Raw genomic sequence first — 21,541 nt, forward strand, 5'->3', positions numbered from 1 at the left:
TAAATAAATATTTTATCCTTCAATTGAGTTATTTGATTTTTCCATTTGGAAGGCACAGTGTCCAAGTAGAAAATCATTTTTGCATTGGGTACTTTGATTACTAATGTAATGAATATATTTATGCCAATTTGTAAGTTTAAATAACAACCTTCTTTGGAGCAAATTCCTTATCTGTAAGATCCATGAAGATCACCACAGTTTGGCTATGAGAGGAGACAGGGTTAATGAAAATTTAACTTTTCCAGAAATTCTGAGAGTTTATATTGACATGTTTTAGGTTGTCAAAGATTTTCTTTATTTAGTTATAACATATGTCAATAATTTCTAGCTTTGTCTTACAAATTCATATATGTTTTAATATATGACATATGAATATATACCTATACATATATGATACATGAATACATACTACATGTCTATGGGCAATATATACATATATATGAGTAGTATTAGGGATTTTATTGAGATTTACATTTTCTAATGACTTTAGATTCAATATGAACCTCAGAATTTGCATGGTCAATGTAGTAAGATCATATTTTCCCTTTCCAAGAGTCCCCTAAAAGAAGAAATTAAATTCAAAGATTTAGAAGTGACATTGATACTTTGCTCAAAAGTTTCACAAATCCATTATTTTTTAATGGAAGTTTTCAGAGCTCCCTACTCAGGAAGTCTTACTTAGGATAAATCAAAAGTTACACATTTCAAACACAGAAAAAGAATGAGAAATTTTATGGCAGCCTGTTGTGAACCAACCTAGTTTGTGTCAGTGGAGGTTGGAATTAGGATGGTCTAAGTCTCAGGTAAGCCAGGCAAATATTCACCTGGTGCAAGAGAGACACCACCAACAGAAAATACTTGGTTTCCAGGACACTAAAATGAAAGAAAATCTTCACCTGCAAATGTACCTGCTGGGGTGGCAGGGGCACTTCTGAGGACAGGGCACAGGTCCAGATGGCTGGTTTCACCACCTGCCTATGCCAGGGCATTGTTTTGGGTCCTCCATCTTGCTCTCATTGTCTAGGTGTTTTCTGACTCCTCTTTCCACCATGGGGAGCTTTTTGTTCATGTCAGACATCTGCAAGGGAAGATACAAAATCTTTTATACTCAGTATTTTAAGATGAGTAATCTAACATTGTCTTCCATTTATCATATTTTCCTTTATCTACAGGAAGAAGACAGAGAATTTGAGGCTCTTGTGTTAAACAAAAAAATCTGATTTTCTATACTTTTAGAGTTACAGATGCTAGTTTGAAAACAGCATTTAATTACCATGCAATGCTTTGAGGTGGAGAGTGTGTGTGTGTGTGTCTGTGTGTGTGCATGCGTGTGTGTGTGCATGCGTGTGTGCGTGCATGCGTGTGTGTGCATGCGTGTGTGTGCATGTTTGTGTGTGTGCATGCGTGTGTGTGCATGCGTGTGTGTGTGTGTGCATGCGTGTGTGTGTGCATGCGTGTGTGCGTGCATGCGTGTGTGTGCATGCGTGTGTGTGCATGTTGTGTGTGTGCATGCGTTGTGTGTGCATGTTTGTGTGTGTGCATGCGTGTGTGTACATGTGTGTGCATGCGTGTGTATGTGTGCATGCGTGTGTGTGCATGTGTATGTGTGCATGCGTGTGTGTGCATGCGTGTGTGTGCATGTTTGTATGTGTGTGCATGTTTGTGTGTGTGCATGCGTGTGTGTGCATGCGTGTGTGTGCATGCGTGTGTGTGTGTGTGTGTTTGTAGTGGTCCCATTCCAAAGGAGATAACAGTAAGTCATTCAAGCCCACAGAGTTCTAAGGGAACTTCCAAGACATCCTAGTGAGGAAATTTTCCTGGTACCAAATGCCAAGCAGAATTTTATTCTTAAAAGATTTTTGGGTTTCAACTTTGACAGGATGTTTGAAATGAATTTACTATTTGGAATTTCATACCCTTCTTGCTCCTTCATAAACAGCCTCTTCTTATCTTCTCAGAACTGCATTTACCAGCCACAGCAGTTTGGGAGGGCTTACAGTTTAAAAGCTTCAGAGAGGAACCCTTTTGCTCAGATTGAACCAGAAATCGAGGACATAGAGTAATGTTACGGACTGAATGGTGTCCTCTAACATTTATAGGTTGAAGCTCTCACCCCAATGTGACTGTATTTAGGGATAGGCCCTTTAAACTGGTGAAGTTAAATGAGGTCATTAGGGTGATATCCTAATCCAACAGCAGTGGTGTCCTTATAAGAAGGGAAAGAAACACCAGGGATGTGGCTACAGAGGAAAGACTGTGTGAGGGCACAGCAAGAAGGCAGTCATCTGCAAGACAGGGAGAGAGGCCTTAGACGCCAACTCTGCTGACACCTTGACTGGGGACTTTCCACCTCCAGAACTGTGCAACAGTACATTTTGTTTGAGTCATCCAGTCTGTGGTATTTTGTTGTGGCAGCCCTAGCTAACTAATATAAGTAGTAATAAAACATTAACAAAAACATAGGAAATAGAAGTTATTTCAATATGAGGCCCACTGGTTGTTTGCAATAATGGCTACACTGTTTTTGCAGCTCCTTCCATTAAGAGGTGATGTCTCTTTTTTTACCCCCAGATGTCTTTTGATTGTTTTTCCAAAATCTCTCTCTGTGTCTCCATCCCGTTCTTGCTCTCAGACACTGACCTATATAGACCACACCAACCAGCTTGTCTGCCCTCTGACTTCTATTGCGTTGGCTATCAGGAAGCAGCAGCAGGTGATAGGAAAGAGACAAGAGGGTGATCAGGGCACTGATTTGCCCAGAAACTTGCCTGCAAGGTCACTATGGGTTGGTTGCATCTCCTAAAGGAAAGTCCTCTCCACCAAGACTTCTACCTGCCTTTGGGTTCTGATAGCTGCCAGCTCCCTTCATCTCTTCAAACCTAAAGCTGGTAGAGAAGGGATATGGTTTGGCTCTGTGTCCCCACCCAGCTCTCACCTAGAATTGTAATAATCCCCACATGTCAAGGGCAGGACCAGGTGGACATAATTGAATCATGGGGGTGGTTCCCCCATGCTATTCTCATTATAGTGAGTTAGTTCTCATGAGATTTGATGGTTTTATAAGGGCTTTAGCCTTCATTCAGCACTCATTCTCTCTCCTGCTGCCCTGTGAAGAGGTGCCTTCTGCCATGATTGTAAGTTTCCTGAGGCCTCCCCAGCCATGCGGAATTAAGTCAATTAAACCTCTTTCCTTTATAAATTACCCAGTCTTGGGTATTTCTTCATAGCAATGTAAGAATGGACTAATACATGAAAGCTGTTTCTTTCAAGTCCCAGGGCCCAAAGTACAGCATGAACCATTGTTGTTTCCCTCCCTGCTGCCCAGGCCTTTTAAATTAGTTATTTTATTAAATTCTCTTCAAATTACCCTTACATGATTGTCTCATTACTCCCTTGCCTGGACTCTGAGGGATACAACACAAAGACTATCAATCTAATCCACAGAAGAAATCATTTTTTCCCTACTAAATATCACGTGTGGTGGTGGTGGTGGTGGTGGTTTTGTAAGTGGTGGTGGTGGTTTTGTAAGTGTGGTGGTGGTGGTTTTGTAAGTGGTGGTGGTGGTGGTGGTGGTTTTGTAAGTGGTGGTGGTGGTGGTGGTGGTTTTGTAAGTGGTGGTGGTGGTGGTGGTGGTTTTGTAAGTGGTGGTGGTGGTGGTGGTTTTGTAAGTGGTGGTGGTTTTGTAAGTGGTGGTGGTGGTGGTTTTGTAAGTGGTGGTGGTGGTGGTTTTGTAAGTGGTGGTGGTGGTGGTGGTTTTGTAAGTGATGGTGGAGTGTGCATACAACATTAGTATTTGTTTCTTTCTTGGAACTGCAGCACATCAAGTGATAACTTAGCATTTCTTGTTTTGCCTTCCCTTTGTGTATACTTCTGCATGTAAATCTATTTTCAGCCTGGAATAAAACATTTCTTCAAGCCAGACTAGGCTAATTTCATGGGTTGAGAGCTACTATTCTGTCTTTAAAAAAAGAGTAATGTCTGACTGCTTCTCACAGTGTTTGTGTCAGGTAGAAATTATGCTAATTCTGCTGATAAAGTACAAAGAAAATCATAAACCAGACAAGGGGAAGCACAGATTTTAGTCAGTTCAAGATTAGTGTGTGTGGTGGATTGCAAAATTGGTCACAATTGGTTACAACATTCCCCATTAGTCCATTCTCACACTGCTAATAAAGACATACCCAAGACTGGGTAATCTATAAAGGAAAGAGGTTTAATTGACTCACAGTTCCACATGGCTGTGGAGGCCTCACAGTCATGGCAGAAGATGAAGGAGGAGGAATGTTATGTCTTACATGGTGGCAGGCAAAGACAGAATGAGAGCCAAGTTAAAGGGGAAACCCCTTATAAAATCGTCAGATCTGGTGAGATTTATTCACTACCATGAGAAGAGTATGGGTGAAACTGCCCCCGTGATTCAATTATCTCCCACAACATGTGGGAATTGTGGGAGCTACAGTTCAAGATGAGAATTTGGGTGGGGACACAGCCAAACCATATCAGAGGTCTATTTCTTCACTCTACAATTCCAGAGTGGCCTTGTGACCAATAGTCTGTGACAGAAGTGACAATAAGCAAGTCCCAAGTGTGAGCCTCAAAGGCTTTGCATAGCTCTTCTCTTGGGACTCTGCTGCTTGCTGGAAAGAGACCATAAGCAGAGAGGCTTCTATTGTCCTAGCTGAGGCCATCAAAAACTTGCTGACTCCAGCTGACCTACTAGTTGACTAAAGACCTACGAGTGAATGCAGCCAAGATCAATCAACACTATCCCAGGTTGGAAAAAATCATCTAGTTTAGCCCAACCCAAACTGTCAAAATGCAGAAGTGGAGCTAAACAAGTGAGTTTGTTTTCATCTAAGTTTTAGGAGTGGTTTGTTATGCAATCAGTCTTGGTAAAATATTGTAGTTCATCAGGGCTCAAGGCCCTTCCAGTTCACTGCTCTGCCATTCCAAAAGTATCAGCTGTATCCTGATATTCACAAAGAGGCTGCTGGAGTGCTAACCATTACATTTGTATTCCAGACTGGAGGAAGAGGAGAAAGGCAAGAGGAGCCTTCCACGTGAAAAGGTGGCCTCTATTAAAGGAGCTTGCTTAAGAACACCACCCATTGTTTCCCTTATATGTCTCCTTAGCTATGCCTATTTCCAAATAAAAATGAGAAGCATAAGTTTGATAGCCGGGCACACTGCAACTCAACCTCCACATAGGAGTTCTGTCATTGAGGAAAAAAAGGAAAAGTGAATATCACTTAGCAGTTGGCAATGTTACTACATTATTGTCATGAACCCTCTGGGATTTTAGGATAGCTTAACTTTGAGTCTGTTGATGAATGACTCTTATTCTATTACATAGAATTCCTGTGTCATAACTAGGTTGGAGTCCTCATATATGCCTTTATCTTATTATCATTTTTCTTTTTGCAAAGTGAAAGCAAGTTTATTAAGAAATTAAAGTAATAAAAGAATGGCTACTCCATAGACAGAGCAGCCCCGAGGGCTGCCGGTTGCCCATTTTTATGGTTATTTCTTGATGATATGCTAAACAAGGGGTGGATTATTCATACCTCCCCTTTTTAGACCATATAGGATAACTTTCTGATGTTGCCATGGCATTTGTAAACTGTCATGGCACTGGTGAGGTTTAGCAGTGAGGAAGACCAGAGGTCACTCTCGTTGCCATTTTGGTTTTGGCGGGTTTTAGAGCCAGCTCCTTTACTGCAAACTGTTTTATCAGTAAGGTCTTTATGACCTGTATTTTGTGCTGACCTCCTATCTTATCCTGTGACTTGGAATGCCTTAACTGTCTGGGAGTGCAGCCCAGGTTTCAGCCTCATTTTACTCGGCTCCTATTGAAGATGGAGTTGCTTTGGTTCGCATACCTCTGACATTTCCCCCCTTTCTTTTATAAGAGAGTCTTAATCCTAAGGGTTGCAGAGGGACAAAGATCCATCTTCTGTAACTTCTTCAGGCTGACTAGGGGCGATGATATTCCCACCTACTTATGAGGGTCTCTTGCAGTCAGAGTAGAGAGGAGCTCATTCAGAAAGCATCAGTATGGTGAGGGCTATTCGTGACTCTTGAGTTTTGACAAGAGGTGATATCTGGAAGATTAATAAGTGTTTAGTTTAAGAAAACATTCAGTAAGCTTTTTCTGTATTCCTACACAAAGAGTAAAACAGCAATATATTCCACAAAAGTAAAGTAAAGCAAAACAAGTAAAGTTATTCCAAGTAAACTAAATTAGAAGGCTTTTTATGAACTGGGCAACTGTTGGAACTAAGCTTATATGCAGTTGTTAACTGATTGTAATGTGCCCAGAATTAGAATACTGATCCAGATTTTTACATTGCCCATCCCTCTTGTTTCTTCTGAGTAGCAGTCAGAGATCACTGATTGGTTCACAGGAATAAGCAGGGTTATCCTAAATTGCAGAAACAAACTTAAAAACAACTAATGAGACTAGAATTTAACAAATAACAAGTGTACCGCAGTTCTTGAACATAATATTTCTAACTCCAGTTTCCCATTTTAACTAAAGACAAATCATGGTAAGACTGACTTGCTTTATTATATTTGGTCTAATTATTTGTATAAAGCGCAGCAAGAATAATTATTTTTCACATAGGCTTTTTAATTGGCTTTGAAGGAACTCTGTTTCATAAGGAATCTCAGATAAGACTTTTTTAAAGCTGAGTTCTGACATGGGTTTGTACCTTCAAATACCTATGAGTTGGGTAAATTTCTCTCGTTTGAGGTCCCAAGATAACCTGGGGCTCCTGGACCTGATAGAAAGTGACATTCTATACTTACCACAGGTCAGAAACCCCATACAGGGACTGTGTAGGCAAGGTATGAGGCCAGTTCCCCAAGGAACTGGGGAACTCTTATTGGCTCTACAAGTCAAGTTTGATTCCTTAAAGGAAAACACACCATTCCAGTCAAAACCTTGGTAAAACAATCAATTTCTCCAAATTGTGTCCTGTTACAAAAGAAAACAGGTTCTTATTGCACCTATGCTAATAACTATATTGGCATAGGTTAAAAGGGTACTCACAACTAGTTTCCAAATTCCAGAGAAATCAGGCATAGAGAAACAAATATGCTCTAAATTTTGTTCACAGGAGTATACTTTACTCAATTGCTGAAAGCTGTAAATAGCTCCAAAAAAGTTTCCTTGACTCTGAGAAACAAAATAAAGGGTCAGCAATGTTTTAAGCAAAGTTAAAAAGATTACTTCAGTTATCTATTGGTTCAGTTAATTCAGTTAATTCCTGTTCTATTTAATATTTGTGAACATTCTAGCTCTTCATGAGAGTTCTGAAAGTTGTTTCCTCTGTTCTAGTGTTATAATTTTCAATTAGAAACCTGCATTTAAGAACACCTGCTAGACTTCTATAGTTGATTATAAACTACCTTCTAAAGAGGATTAAAACAAGACAACATTTGTCTGTGGATGATAAAATGTTTTAGGACAGTCACTATTAAAGCCACAATTGATAAGGAAATGTGGTAGCTTCTGTGGCACACAAAATTTTATATAATTATAATTATTGACAATGTACACTAAGTCATATTAGAATTACAGGAGTTTCCCATAACTTTGGAACATATACCAATAACACATTTATATAAATATAGTTCCAAGAAATTTGATAATTTCACATTTGATAAGGCTTCCTATGTGACTTTTATACCAAATAAGCCAAATTTCACTTTTACATTAATGTACTATTAATGTTAAACTCAATATTTAATAAAACCTTATAGACATGTTTACCCAATTCTAATGTGTAACCATAAGGTAAGAGTCTTATAAACCTTGTATAACCCTTTACAATTTTTTTTTTTTGGAAAGAGCTGATCAAAAAAACCTGTTGTGCTTTTATTCCAATGTTTAATTTATGGAAAAACTGAATAATACCCCCTTTAACTTTAGCCAATATGTTCACACACAAAATCTCTTACAATTAATTTTTATGAATCTTCCACAACTTGTTTAAATCTTTAGATTATTTTCTTACTTAAAACAATCCTTTAACACCTTAATCTAGGCAGAAAAAAAGTCTACATTCCCGTGACTTCTTATCTTTCACCAAAACACATTTTACTTTCTTTACACACCTTCCATGCAAAATTGTTTCTTTAGTAGTTTTAATTACGTGTTATAATGTTAACTCTTAGAAACTTTTATTTTTGGTGGAAACCTTAGTAAATTTGAAATTTTAATTATTCACTAGGTATGAAGCCTAGCCTAGGACACACCAAGCACAAATGCAGATAAGAGTTGACTCTCCAGCATAGCTAGGGGGTGTGGCTAACTCCACATGTCCCAGGCCTTATCTAGAATCTAATGGCTTTAAGGTAGGTAAATTGAACAATTTTCAAAAGTCAAAGAAACAGTTTGATCTTAAAGCGTTTAACAAATCTGATATCTGACCTTAATTTAGACCAAATGTCTACATTTTCAAGACATTTTATTTTACCAATAATCATTCAAACTGTCTTTATTTCCAAAAGATTACTAAAGTTATGTGAACAGAAAGCATTAAGGTTTCTATTGTTCTGACAAAATATTTGGTTTTGGTGCTTATTTTTCTAAGCCAATTAATGAGAGCTCTTTTATATATAAACATACAACACATATACAGTCAGAAGATTCAGCACTTGTAAGATTTTTTGTTTGCCAGTTGCTTAATTGGATTATAGACTTCACGGTGGAGCCCTTGGAAAAACAGGGTCAGGAAAGCATGCATTTCTAGGGCTAAATAAGCAGCAAATAAGCAGCTGAAGGCGAAGACAGATCCCCAAAATTAAGGATGCCATTTTAGACTGGTTCCTGAATTCCTGAAAGGAGGGAAATAATACAGGACAAGACAGTGCAGTGCTTCTACTCTGCATTTCATTACAAGGCAACCCAAAGTCAATCAGCCCATTTTCTATCAGCCATCCCTCATGGGAGTCTCGTTTCCCAGTGGGGGTGGGAATGTTTCCTTATCTTCCAGGTGGCCAAAAGCATGGTTCTCTGATCCAAGTATGCAAAGAGTTAAGTATCCCTTCATAACTACTATTAGCCATCCCTTAAAATATATTTCCTCCTTAGTTAGTTATTACACACCAAAGCTCTCTCATAATGTGAAGTAATTTCTGATACCCCCAAAACTCAAAACCATCAGATAACACAATGAAAAACAGAACAGAGCCTTTGATTTTGAGAGGGATCTATCTGCTTTTAATTCCCGGGGTTTCATGAAGAAAATAGCTTGTTTCATTGTTGTTGTTTTTTTCCCCAAAACGGGGTCTGTGGCACCTCCTCTGTTTTCCCAAGGACTCCCAGGCTACGAGAAGTTACCTTAGGACCTCTCATTTGTGCATTGAGTGGTAAGACAAAAAAAAAAAAAAAAAAAGGAGAAAAATAATTCAGTCGACTGAGAAGAAAAAACCTTTTTCCAGAAAGATAAGTTCCAAGAAGAGAAAAACATAAAGGCCTTTACAATGTATTGATAGCTTGTTTATCCACTTTTAATTAAGCTGATTTTAACCATAGCACTCTTTAATAAAGTCCTTTTAGAATTTAATATGCCAAATGGCCAGTATTTCTGGCTTTTGAACTTCACCAAAGGTCGCCTCCTAGCTGCTTAGAGAAAGGAAAATTTAAGACAGTCCATAGAGAATAGACTAGACAAGGTCATGCAGTTATTAAACCAGTAACTACTTACTTCCTAGGTGGGGAATGGAACCTGGACAGCCACTGTGAAAATGCAAAACCTTAGCTAGTGAGCTACAGCAAGGGCAGTCTCTACTTCTTTTCCCAGAATGAGTCAGAGTAGTTAATTCTGAGCTTGCAAAGACTTTTAACTATTTAATATAATTTTTAGAGCTAACTATGATATGAACCCTAAAATTCTTGTTCCCCGAAGGCGGAGACCAAAAGAAAGTACTGCCACGTGGTTAAAAGGTGAAGCTCCCAAGGGAATAAAACAATGTGGAGACTTCATTCAGTTTTTCTGTTTGTTCCAGGGACCTGTAGCTAAGTTTGTTACTGACCAGGGTCATCTTGAAAAGTGGGCTTACAGGGTTCTAATCCCGTTTTTTATCCTTAAGTACCCCTCGACATGGAAAAACGAATTCATAGCACAAAATACACCAGTTTAAGGCTAGCCTTAGAATTCTTTTTCACATTAATCAAAACTTTACAGAGGAGATAGATACACACTGATCTTTTTTTTTTCCATTCATTCAACTGTTTGCACAGAGAGAGAGAAGCCAGAAATCTGACTGCTGAGAAATTTTTATCCTTTTGCCAACATGCCATGCTTCTGGGTTCCCCTTCCCTGAGCAGCCCTAGCGATCCGGCTTGCCGACTTGGGGCACCAACGCTCTGGGGACCAAGCTGCGCCATAGGGAATATTATTATTTTTTCATTCTGGCCAAAGCAAAATACTTATGATAAAACATAGACATTAGCTACTCTGCTTAGCACCCAATACCAAACTGGCAAGGCCTAAATTTGCCCCCAGATAGGCCCCTTCATCTTTAATCCAACCTCTGACTTGGAGTTTCAACACGTGGTCTCTGGGCAAGGTGGTTGCCCTAAGAGAAAAAAAAGGAAAAGGAGAGAAAGAAAAACATTGTCTGTGGCAGGGTGGGGAAGGTGAAATGCCTAGGGAGGCCAGAGAAAGACCCAACCATCGCGGTGACACTGAAAATTTCAGGCGGCTGAGGCTGCTGTTGTGAAGGAATTTTTTCCCAGCAGTCCCATCAGCTCTGGTGTTTCCCCTTTTAGGGAGGAAAAAGCTCCCCATGTACCATGATCCTGTACATACCTAACCCAGTCACCCACAGCCATAAGCAAAGCGTACAAGACAGGTTACTCCAAAAAGAATAGCAGTTGACGTCCATAATGCCAAACCTGTTCTTAGCCCAGAGGGACTTTACCGAGAGGGGCCTCTAACCCCCTAAATCTTAGAGGGGACCCTAACCCTCCTATGTGGGGCCTCTAACCCAAGATCGGTCAAGCTTCCTCGCCTTTTTTTTTTTTTTTTTTTTGAGATGGAATCTCGCTCTGTCGCCCAGGCTGGAGTGCGGTGGTGCGATCTCGGCTCACTGCAAGCTCCACCTCCTGGGTTCACGCCATTCTCCTGCCTCAGCCTCCCGAGTAGCTGGGACTACAGGCGCCCGCCACCTCGCCCGGCTGGTTTTTTGTATTGTTTAGTAGAGACAGGGTTTCACCGTGTTCACCAGGATGGTCTCCATCTCCTGACCTCGTGATCCGCCCGCCTCGGCCTCCTAAAGTGCTGGGATTACAGGCGTGAGTCACCGCGCCCGGCCCCTCGCCTTTTGTTAAGAGGGGCCTCTAACCCACTCTGTGGTAGAAAAGACTCTAACTACCCTAAGTTGGGTCTCTAACCCAATCTCATTCTTTACCCGGGTACCCCACCACTTACCCAAAGTCAACCAATCAGTGCTGCTGCAGTCTATTTCCTTTGGGTCAGAGGGGTCTTCTCAGTATTGTCCCTTTTGTGGTTTGTAAGAAAGATGTTACCGGAACCCACCACTTACCCAAAGTTAGCCTTGGGTCGGGGGTTTCCACACTATAGCCGCTTCCGTGTTCACCAGAATAAAGTTACAGGACACCAACGCTTACCCAAAGGTAACCATTGGGTCAGGGTTTCTGCACTGGAGTCCCTTCTGCGGTTGCCAGAAATACGTTACAGGAAAGGGGTCCCAATCCAAACCCCAAGAAAGCGTTCTTGGATCTTGCACAAGAAAGAATTCAGGGCGAGTCCACAGTGCGAAGTGAAAGCAAGTTTATTAAGAAAGTAAATGATTGGCCGGGCGCGGTGGCTCAAGCCTGTAATCCCAGCACTTTGGGAGGCCGAGACGGGCGGATCACGAGGTCAGGAGATCGAGACCATCCTGGCTAACATGGTGAAACCCCGTCTCTACTAAAAAATACAAAAAACTAGCCGGGCGACATGGCGGGCGCCTGTAGTCCCAGCTGCTTGGGAGCTGAGGCAGGAGAATGGCGTAAACCCAGGAGGCGGAGCTTGCAGTGAGCTGAGACCCGCCACTGCACTCCACCTGGGCGGCAGAGCGAGACTCCGTCTCAAAAAAAAAAAAAAAAAGAAAGTAAATGATTAAAGAATGGCTACTCCGTAGACAGAGCAGCCTGTCCTTATTTTTAATAGAGAAAGCATCTCACTGTCACTCAGGCTGGAGTGCAATGGCGTGATCACAGTTTATTGTAGCCTCAAACTCCTGGCCTCAAGTGATCCTCCCATCTTGGCTTCCCAAAGTGCTAGAATTACAGGTATGAGCCACTGTGCCAGGCCATATATGACTTGAAAAATGAATGTGGTGATTCCTTGTTTGGCTTTGTTTCCATTTGTCCTCACACTTGCCCTGGAGATACAACTGTGAAAGCTGATTGGCTTATCAAATGCTTCATATCCTTCTGAGACTTCCTAGTGAAGGAGGAGGGCAAATGGCAGAAGCATTGTTTTGAAATCTACCCTGAGATCAAACACTAATGTGAATAAGACTACCTTAGTATCAATAGTTTAAATGAGAATGGAAGGTGTGGGGGAAGTTGTCAGGGTTTCCAGATTCTTTTAGCACTTCAGAATTTTGTCAGTTTCTGTTTTAGTTCCCACCATGTAAAACTTACACTTGGAAAGCCTGGTGCATGATCGTGACAAATATGAAAATGGTCCATCCTGGGATAAATCTGTGTAAGAATTGATGGCAAATAAAAATAAACCTATCTACTGAGCTGACTACATATTTATCCTAAGGTGTCCACAAAACCAAAATGTTAAATTAAATTACTGTGCACATCAGTTGATGCCCAGAACTGTTAGAGATGCTTTAGAGCGGTGATTTTGAAGTTGTCTGTGGGGAAGGACCTGTTTATAAAATCTCGCACCTTTTCATGTCTGCTACCTGGTTATCCTGCACGTGATTAGCAGACAACGTGCACCATGGGACTTATCTAACTGGTCCCTGCGTGTTCACTGGGTAAGCCCACTGATCACATGTTTGAATGTTCTGGCAATGGAAAATTGCTATAAGAATTTCTAAACACTTACTCTTGATTTATGCACTTATCTCATTGCAGTGACAAATGGCTCACAGACCAACAAATAGCTCACAGACCAGCAGTATGCTCTGCACCAGGGGAGTTCATAATCTTGTTGGGAAGATAATAATTAAGGAAGGGAAATCATTATTTTTAAGGCAGCAAGTAAGAAAGTGGGAGGTGATGTTGTTTCTGTTCTGTCCCTAACGAGCAGACCTATAAACAAGAATTTGGGTGGAGAGAGTATGTGGGAAGATGATAGAAAGTATCTACCAGAAAGTACTTTAGGGATGTGGGAATGTGAGGGAGAGAAAGAAAGGATGCCAACTGGAGTGCATTTATTAGCAGGTTATTTATTGCTGTAGGAGATGAGTCATGCCGTACCCCTTAGACTATGTAGGACTAAGTTGTCCCATACAACATACTGACAGAGCTGAAGTATCTGTCCTTTGACTTTCAGATGTCATTGCTTGAGGGTTGCTTTGTTTCTGGGGAATTCTGGAGCAGGAGCACTTCCTCCTGCTCTACACATGAGCTGGACACGTTCCATTGACCACAGAAATCCTTCAGGCCGAGTCACAGCTTCCTGTAGAAATGGTGAGGAGTGAAGGGACATGAGTAGGCCTGGTCAGCATCTGCTGATACCATGTGTTCTATAAATAAACCCTAGGGACAGTGGAGAATATCAAGGGTTATTCAAGAAAGTTTTCTTGGGGGAAGTTTACTTTGAATGTGGCTATAAAGAATGGATACAAACAGAATGTCAGAGACAGAAAGGCCTAGCACTGGGAATGCAGATAGTGAAAACAAGGACAAAGATGGTAGTAAGTAAATAGCCGTGAGAGCTACAAAGGAACAGCCTACTTGGAATAGATGTACCATATTGCCTGGAGTAGAGGTGCCACAATGGGGAACATGTGTGGCTTGCATGGTATTGGTTAAAGATGTGTCATGAATGAAATATAAATAATAAAAAATGATAATAATTTCTGACATGGAGTGGGCTTTTATATGTCTCTGCTACTAGCATGTCCATGGAGTGGGCATTTATTTATGCCTGCTACTGCTGAATGCCTTATTTTCATTATGTTTTATGTAATATGCATGAAACTTTATTCCATGACTTTCAGGTGTAAGCAATTTTTAAATATAATTTAAATCTACTCCCCAATCCTACTCACTCAGGTGATGGAAAATTCTCTCTTGGTTGTGTTTTATGGGAACTCTTCCCCTTTCTCAGACTACACCTGAGTCCCAGAACAGAGCATCTAGAGATGAGTCTGCTGGCCTTGAGTTCACTTTGCTGTGCTCAATTTCCAAGCTCACGGGGCTCCTTGAAGACAAGTAACTCTGATATTCTGTGTCAAGCACTGGCATACGAGTCTTTGTCAAGGAAAAAGTACTTTGTGGCTTTTCCCATTTAAGGTTCTGAAGGTTTCCTTGTGGAAACCAGGTACTGCTCCCACTATTCATGGACCTGAAATGTCCCATTCACCACCTTATATGGTTTGGCTCTGTGTCCCCACCCAAATCTCATATCAAATTGTAATCCCCTTGTGTCAAGGGAGGGATTTAATGGGAGGTGATTGGATCATGGGGGTGGCTTCCCTCATGCTGTTCTCATGGTAGTGCATGAGTTCTCACAAGATCTAATGGTTTTATAAGTGGCGGTGTCTGTTGCGCTTTCTCTCTCTCTCCTGCCTGCATGTAAGAGGTGCTTTGCTTCCCCTTAGCCTTCCACCATGATTGTAAGTTTCTAGAGCCTCCCCAACCATGTAGAATTATGAGTCAATTAAACTTCTTTTGTTTATAAATTACCCAGTCTCAGGTAATATCTTTATAGAAGTGTGAGAACAGACTGATACACTACCCTTTAAACCTAAGGAAGAATTCTCAAAATCTCTTACTTCTATGATCATCTATTTCTGCCCACTGAGATGCTGAGACATCCTGGGTATTAGGGGTGCTTGAAAATTTCTGTTTTCACTTCAAAGATCTAAACTGCCAAGGGAAGAGATGCAGAACTCATAGCACAATGTCCACCCAGCTTCTCAGGATAAGAGAGAAGGGCTATCTTTCATTTCGTTCAGTGTTCTGCATCTATAAATACGAAAGCTTTAACTGATATTCAATAGATTGTTTTATAATCGGCACAACAACTCTATGAGACAATATTATAAAGCTCATTAAGGAAATTGAGGCTTAGTGAGGTTTTAAAAACACACCTAAGATTTCATTGTTTGTTAGTGTGAAGTAAGTCTAACTTTGTGATGTAACACCTAAAGACTGTGTATGTGGTCATTTAAATTTCACTGAAAATTTTGCAAATTTTGAAGCACTTGCACAAGGTTAAGAAAGCAGTCTTTTGAATGTTTTGAAGCATGGAGGGAATGGAGATGTAGAAAATTTTAAAGAAATTGGTTCAGCAATGCACAGATGAGGTTAGGAGCATCAAAACTAGAAGATGTCACCTGAGATGATTCATTGATTACTGAAAAGAACAGAAGAGGAAAGTTGAGAGGAGATAAAGACAGCGTAAGAATTCAACATCTGTTCTCCTTATACCCCATCTGTTTCATTAAAATATTTAAGTTTTTCCTTACATAATTATCACATAAATGGCTGCATGGAGCAGTTAAAATCTAATAATCTTGTCATCATGCTTTCAGACTAATTCACTTATAATTACCATTGAATCTGAGATTAAATCTTTCTGATGAACTTTAGGATTAATTTGCCAATGGAACAAACCCTTTGGAACTTTGATTGCAATTGTATTACATTTACAGAATGCATTTTAGATGAGGTGGCAGATTTATATTATTGAGATTATCTGTGTTGGAACATGATATAATTTCCTACCTTTTCAATTCTTCTTTGATGACTTTCTATAATGTTTAAATTTTTTCTTTATATCAAGCTTGCACATTTCTCATAAAGTAAATTTCTGTACATTTTATAATAACTGATGCTATTATAAATGGGTTTAATTTCATTATACTATCTGATTATTGCTAACATAAAACAAAACTATTAATTTGTTAAATCAATGTCATATTTAACCTCGTAATACTGAATATATTTTATGGGTTCCAAAAGTTTTCCCTATTTTTTTCTGAGTTTTCTAGATAGGGAAATTTTATTATTTTAAAATAATAATATTTTCTAAGAATAATACTTATCTTGCCTTGCTTTAGCACATTGGCTAAAAACACAGGCAATGTTAAATAATAATGATAGTTAAAAGAAAAACTTTTATAGGAAGTGGAATAAGTCTGATGAAATCTAAACTATTAGTGATACAATACCTCAGTTTGCTGTTTTTGATTAGGTTTGTTGAATAAAGGGCTGTCGTTTGTTCCCAAAACCATAATTCCAAGGCCAATCACTTCTTTAAGAGGAAACTCATTATGAATGGGAGACGGCTGAATTCCATAGGATGCTAAGAGGAAACTCATTATGAATGGGAGATGGCTGAATTCCATAGGATGCTAAGAGGAAACTCATTATGAATGGGAGATGGCTGAATTCCATAGGATGCCAAGAGGAAACTCATTATGAATGGGAGACGGCTGAATTCCATAGGATGCTAAGAGGAAACTCATGAATGGGAGATGGCTGAATTCCATAGGATGCTAAAAGGAAACTCATTATGAATGGGAGATGGCTGAATTCCATAGGATGCTAAGAGGAAACTCATTATGAATGGGAGATGGCTGAATTCCATAGGATACTAATGTCTTCAAGAGACAAGATCTCGGTACCTGAAATATCTATTATTACATGACATATTGTTGAATGGTTCATTTCCAGATAACTTTTGACCAAGTCAAATGTATCTCTACGATTAAAAATGTCTCCTTTGGGGGAGTGGCATACTAGGAAGTTTATACTATCAAAACCAGCAATAAACACAACATATAATTAGTTGTTAAAAGGATTTAGGAGTTAATTCACATTGGGTCCTTATTTCAAGTAGGTTTACATGATTCATGTAGTTCACTTTTATTCTTTGTTATGTACCAAAATAAAACGACATCATTAAAGATAATCTGAAAATAACTAGAATTGTGCCACTACTTGCATTCCTTCAGAGAACAAATAGACACATTGGCAGGGAAAGTAATCAGAGGTAGTGCTGGGGAAATGCTAAAAGTCGGAAGAGGCAGAGATTTTAAAATACCACCTGAAGTGGAGAGAAGTGAGCCTATTGTGGAGTACTGACAATGGCCGGGAAATGAAACAGGTGTCCAAAATAAAAATTAAAAAAAGGAAAGTAGGCTGTTTGGCTGGGACAGAAATTATATCCCATGATACAGAAGAAGAAGGCCATCATAACCACCATGACCAAACCTCCAAAGCTAATGTAAAATGGATAATTGGAACAATTTTGCCTGATTGGTGTCTTTTCTTTATTTTTCCAAGGACATACTTTAGTGGTGATTCAAAAAGATTATAAACCTCAGACAAAGTATGCAGGGGTTCTTATCAAATTGATTCTAGCTACTTGAGTCTTTCCTTTGGTTTTAGACATGAGCTCCTGAATAGGAGAGTGGCTACTGAGAGCTGAGCTCTGGCTGAGTCTATTCAGACACAATCGCCTGATGAAGAAACAGAAACATCCCTCTGAGAAAAATTGACATGAACAAGTCAACATAAAAAGAATGGATGATTCAATAAAATGAAAAGGAAATGACTTCAGAACACATAGTAGATATTCAAGAAATGGCTGATGGATGGCATTGAATTAACTTTGGTAAATGAAATACAATCCCACATTGCCTTATGCTAAACAGGTGTTCTCAAGCACTTGAATGGTGCCTGTGAAATCTACCTTTGTTGTAGGATCAAATGTGCACCTCACTTACAATTGGCCAACAAAGTCTGTTGAGCAGATTGTGCACCCTATGCTCTTTGCTAATGTTTCTACCAATTTTGGTCCTTGACAAGACACTCACTTGTTATCATGAAGTAATATTTCATGAATTGTCAGTGTAACACTCATGACAAAAAAATAGTGTCAATTGTATTTAAATAAAATCATAGAAAACATTCTCTTATGTAGAATATTAAAATTAGTATATCCTGATAAGCCAATATTTTGATTATTTAAAGATTATGTATTGACAATGCATACATTGAGCAAAATTAGCATGATTTTAGTTAGTTTCTGATAGTCCACAAGGATCTTGTGATTTCTTAAGATCTTTTTTTTTTTGAGATGGAGTCTTACTCTGTTGCCCAGCCTGGAGTGCAATGGTGTGATCTCGGCTAACTGCAACATCCGCCTCCTGGGTTCAAGAGTTTCTTCTGCTTCAGCCTCCTGAGGAGCTGGGATTACAGGTGCCCGCAGCCATGCCTGGCTAACTTTTGTATTTTTAGTAGAAATGGGGTTTCACTGTGTTGGCCAGGCTGGTCTTGAACTCCTGACCTCAAGTGATCTGCCCACCTCAGCCTCCCAAAGTGCTGGGATTACAGGCATGAGCCACTGCGCCTGGCCAAGATCCTTATTTCGCAGTAGTAATCATTGTATGGCACTACATACAAAATCTAGTCATTTTTAATTTGCTTTAACTGTTATTTAAATATAAGGTAAACAGAAAGTTTAATATATAATTCTGAATTACTTTCTAGAGGGACAAAAAATATCCTAAGGAGGTTGAGATTTTCTTGAAAGAGAAGAATTTCTCAAATGGCTTTACTATAAAGGAGATATATTTTTAGGAAGATGTATGCCTCAGGGAACATTATAGAAGAGAGATCTTATTTATGATCAAAACAATAAAGCTTTTTTTTTTAACTTTGAAAAGCAAAAGGAGACCCCTGCAGTGGGGAGTGGGCTCTCTGTCCCTGTGGCCTTCACCTTTCTAACCCTTATGGTACCTTAGAATGAAATCTGCATGAGTCTGGTACAAGAGCAAAAGAGACCAGATACAATTCTCATGACATTAAGAGCATATTACAGCAAAAATTGGTGGTTCAAACTCTGCAAGGTTTGAAACACTGTCCACATACCAATAAACACCAGAGCTACAATACTTAATTAATGCCATAGCAGACACAAACAGCTGCCAAGCTCTTTGCCACCCATAACTTCCAATGCTGCTGTGCTATTATTATATGCTATGCTCTATGCAAATATTTTGTTTTCAATGAAAAGATCCATTTGTAGCAAAAAATGCTTAGCTCACTTAGCTCACTCTGGCATGCCTCTAGGATAAGCAGCAAAGGAGAAACCTTCAAATACAAAGTCCCAAAGCACTTACAAGGAATTTTGTGGAAGCAGATTATAGTATCTCCTCTGTAAGTGAGACTGAAGAAGTGCCATATGACTAAGATACCTCTCCTGGCTTTTTCCTTTTGAAGTATGCACTTGTTGTTGGATTGTCTAACACCCCTTTCTTTTTGAGGATGACTCAGCTCTTTTCAAGGAACTGCTTATTCCTTGACCAGTGATAATACTCTGCCAATTTATCTATCTTCTGCCAGAGACCGGACAGAGGTAACAAAACACAAACCAGGCTGATCAGTCTTTCCCTTAGAATTTTCCACTTGTAACTTGGAGAAGAGTGATCTTTACTGTCAGGTGGCAAACCAGGAAGATATGTGTCTAGGAGCTGCTCCCAGTCTTAAGGAGAAAGCTCATGCGCCGCAGTAGATAATGAAGCTGACAGCTGGTATGAAGCAGAAACCAGCTCTGAGACACCCTGTAACCTCAAGCCCCTGATTTCAGCTTTTTGCAGCCCTATCTGATCTTTTCCAGTGATGTGAGTCAACCAATTCCTGCTTTTGCCCAGGTTGATTTTTAACAAAAAACAAAGCGAAACATTTATTTTTAAATTTATTTTGACCTTCTTCTCATACAAAATTTTATTAATCTTCCTTCCAGTCTCAGCTCAAGTGTCATCTCCTCCATGAAGATCCGTATATCATTTCATGTATATCTCCCAGAAATTCTATATTATATATACCTCAAGGTATAACTCTTTGGGTAAACATGTTTGGCACTTAAATATTTATTCACTCTGCCATATTGCCTCACAAAAGTTTAGGCCAATTTGCTATATAAAGCTAGTTGTTTACACCATTGCCAACATTAGCTATTATTGAACTTAAAAATAAATGCAAGTTATCAGCAAAAATGATCTTATTGTTTTAATTTCCATTTTCCTGATTTTAGTTTGAAAATATTCTTGCAAGTGTTTTAACAAGTTTATTTAAAGTGTAAAAATTAGTATGGGCAAAAATATCATCAAGAAACTTTTTTTGTTAAAATAATAATTTTCTATTGTTGAAACTGTGTAAGAACAGATAAAAGAATTTTTAAGGTGTCTGGATATAAGATCAATATGCAAAATCAATGATCAGTGGTTTTAAATTTAGTGGAATGGTACTAGCAAAGCAGTAATAAAACTATTTGTCTTTTATTCAACTTATATAATTAATAATTAGTAAGCATAGACATACAAAAATGAAATATAGGCACTATCCCATACACAGTAAAATTTACACCTGATGAATTTAACTCTGGAAGTATTTGCTTGGGATAAACAGTGGCCACAAAGATAAACTCACAATGGCAACAGCTCAGATCAGTAAAATCTTAAACTATCTGCTTCAGAAACCAAACCCACCCCAAATTCCAAAGAGAATCTGGTAAAAACTATGAACACTCTCTGAGGAAACGCACACACACAGACACACATATACACATATAAACACATGCATGTACACAACTTTATATACTTTATCACATATAGTATCAGAGATTTCACTGAATAAAAACCCTAAGTTGGTAGAAAATATGTGCACTAGATAGTTAATTATTCTTATTATTCCATTTGGTATTCCTGAGAAGTGAGAAAAAGACATTCCTGGGTGATGGCATTATTTCTCTCCAGGTTCACAGCACTCCTGTACATATTTGAAACTTGTGCATTCGTTTATGACCAAGTAAGCCTATTTTAAATGTATGTAATATATAATGCTTAGTTTTTGAGTCCCTAACACGTAGATAGCATTTTTAAATCATTAAAGGGAGAAGGAAGTAGATCGTGAGAAAAGAGTTCTCAGAACCAGTTCCTCAGTCACTCTGGGATATCCAGATCTTTCAGAGTATGAGAACTCATAAAAGAAGACCTAAGAAGAGGAAAGTTTCTTTGGCACAAGGAAAACCAGGATATTAGGGAGTGTGATGTCATGAAGCTAAAAGAAGAAAGCATTTCAGACCAACGAAATGGTCAACTGTGATGAATGTTGCTGAGATGTTAAATAAATCACTTTTTTTTTTTAGTATGAAGGTTAAAAGACAAACGTATTTAAAGTAATAATACCACAATAATGTAATGGATAAACAATGCAAAAAGACATAAATTGTGGCACTAAAACATAAAATGTGTGTGAGGGGATAGAGTAAAGTTGTTAGATATTTTTAGCGATCCAAGTTAAGGTGTTATCAGCTAA

At 39.1% G+C, this 21,541-nt stretch overlaps 1 long non-coding RNA gene across 1 annotated transcript in view; it reads right to left on the reverse strand.

Annotated features, from left to right (window-relative positions):
• Positions 1–276: 276 nt before the first annotated feature.
• The window catches only part of LOC117064769, an 85,174-nt gene continuing 63,909 nt past the window's right edge, over positions 277–21,541 (reverse strand). The window contains exon 3 of the long non-coding RNA XR_004429656.1: positions 277–1,078. This is a non-coding gene — a long non-coding RNA (uncharacterized LOC117064769). The remainder of the gene's footprint in view (positions 1,079–21,541) is intronic.

The sequence above is a fragment of the Trachypithecus francoisi genome, unplaced genomic scaffold, assembly GCF_009764315.1.
Source record: "Trachypithecus francoisi isolate TF-2019V2 unplaced genomic scaffold, Tfra_2.0 Lachesis_group2, whole genome shotgun sequence".
NCBI classification, from domain to species: domain Eukaryota; kingdom Metazoa; phylum Chordata; class Mammalia; order Primates; family Cercopithecidae; genus Trachypithecus; species Trachypithecus francoisi.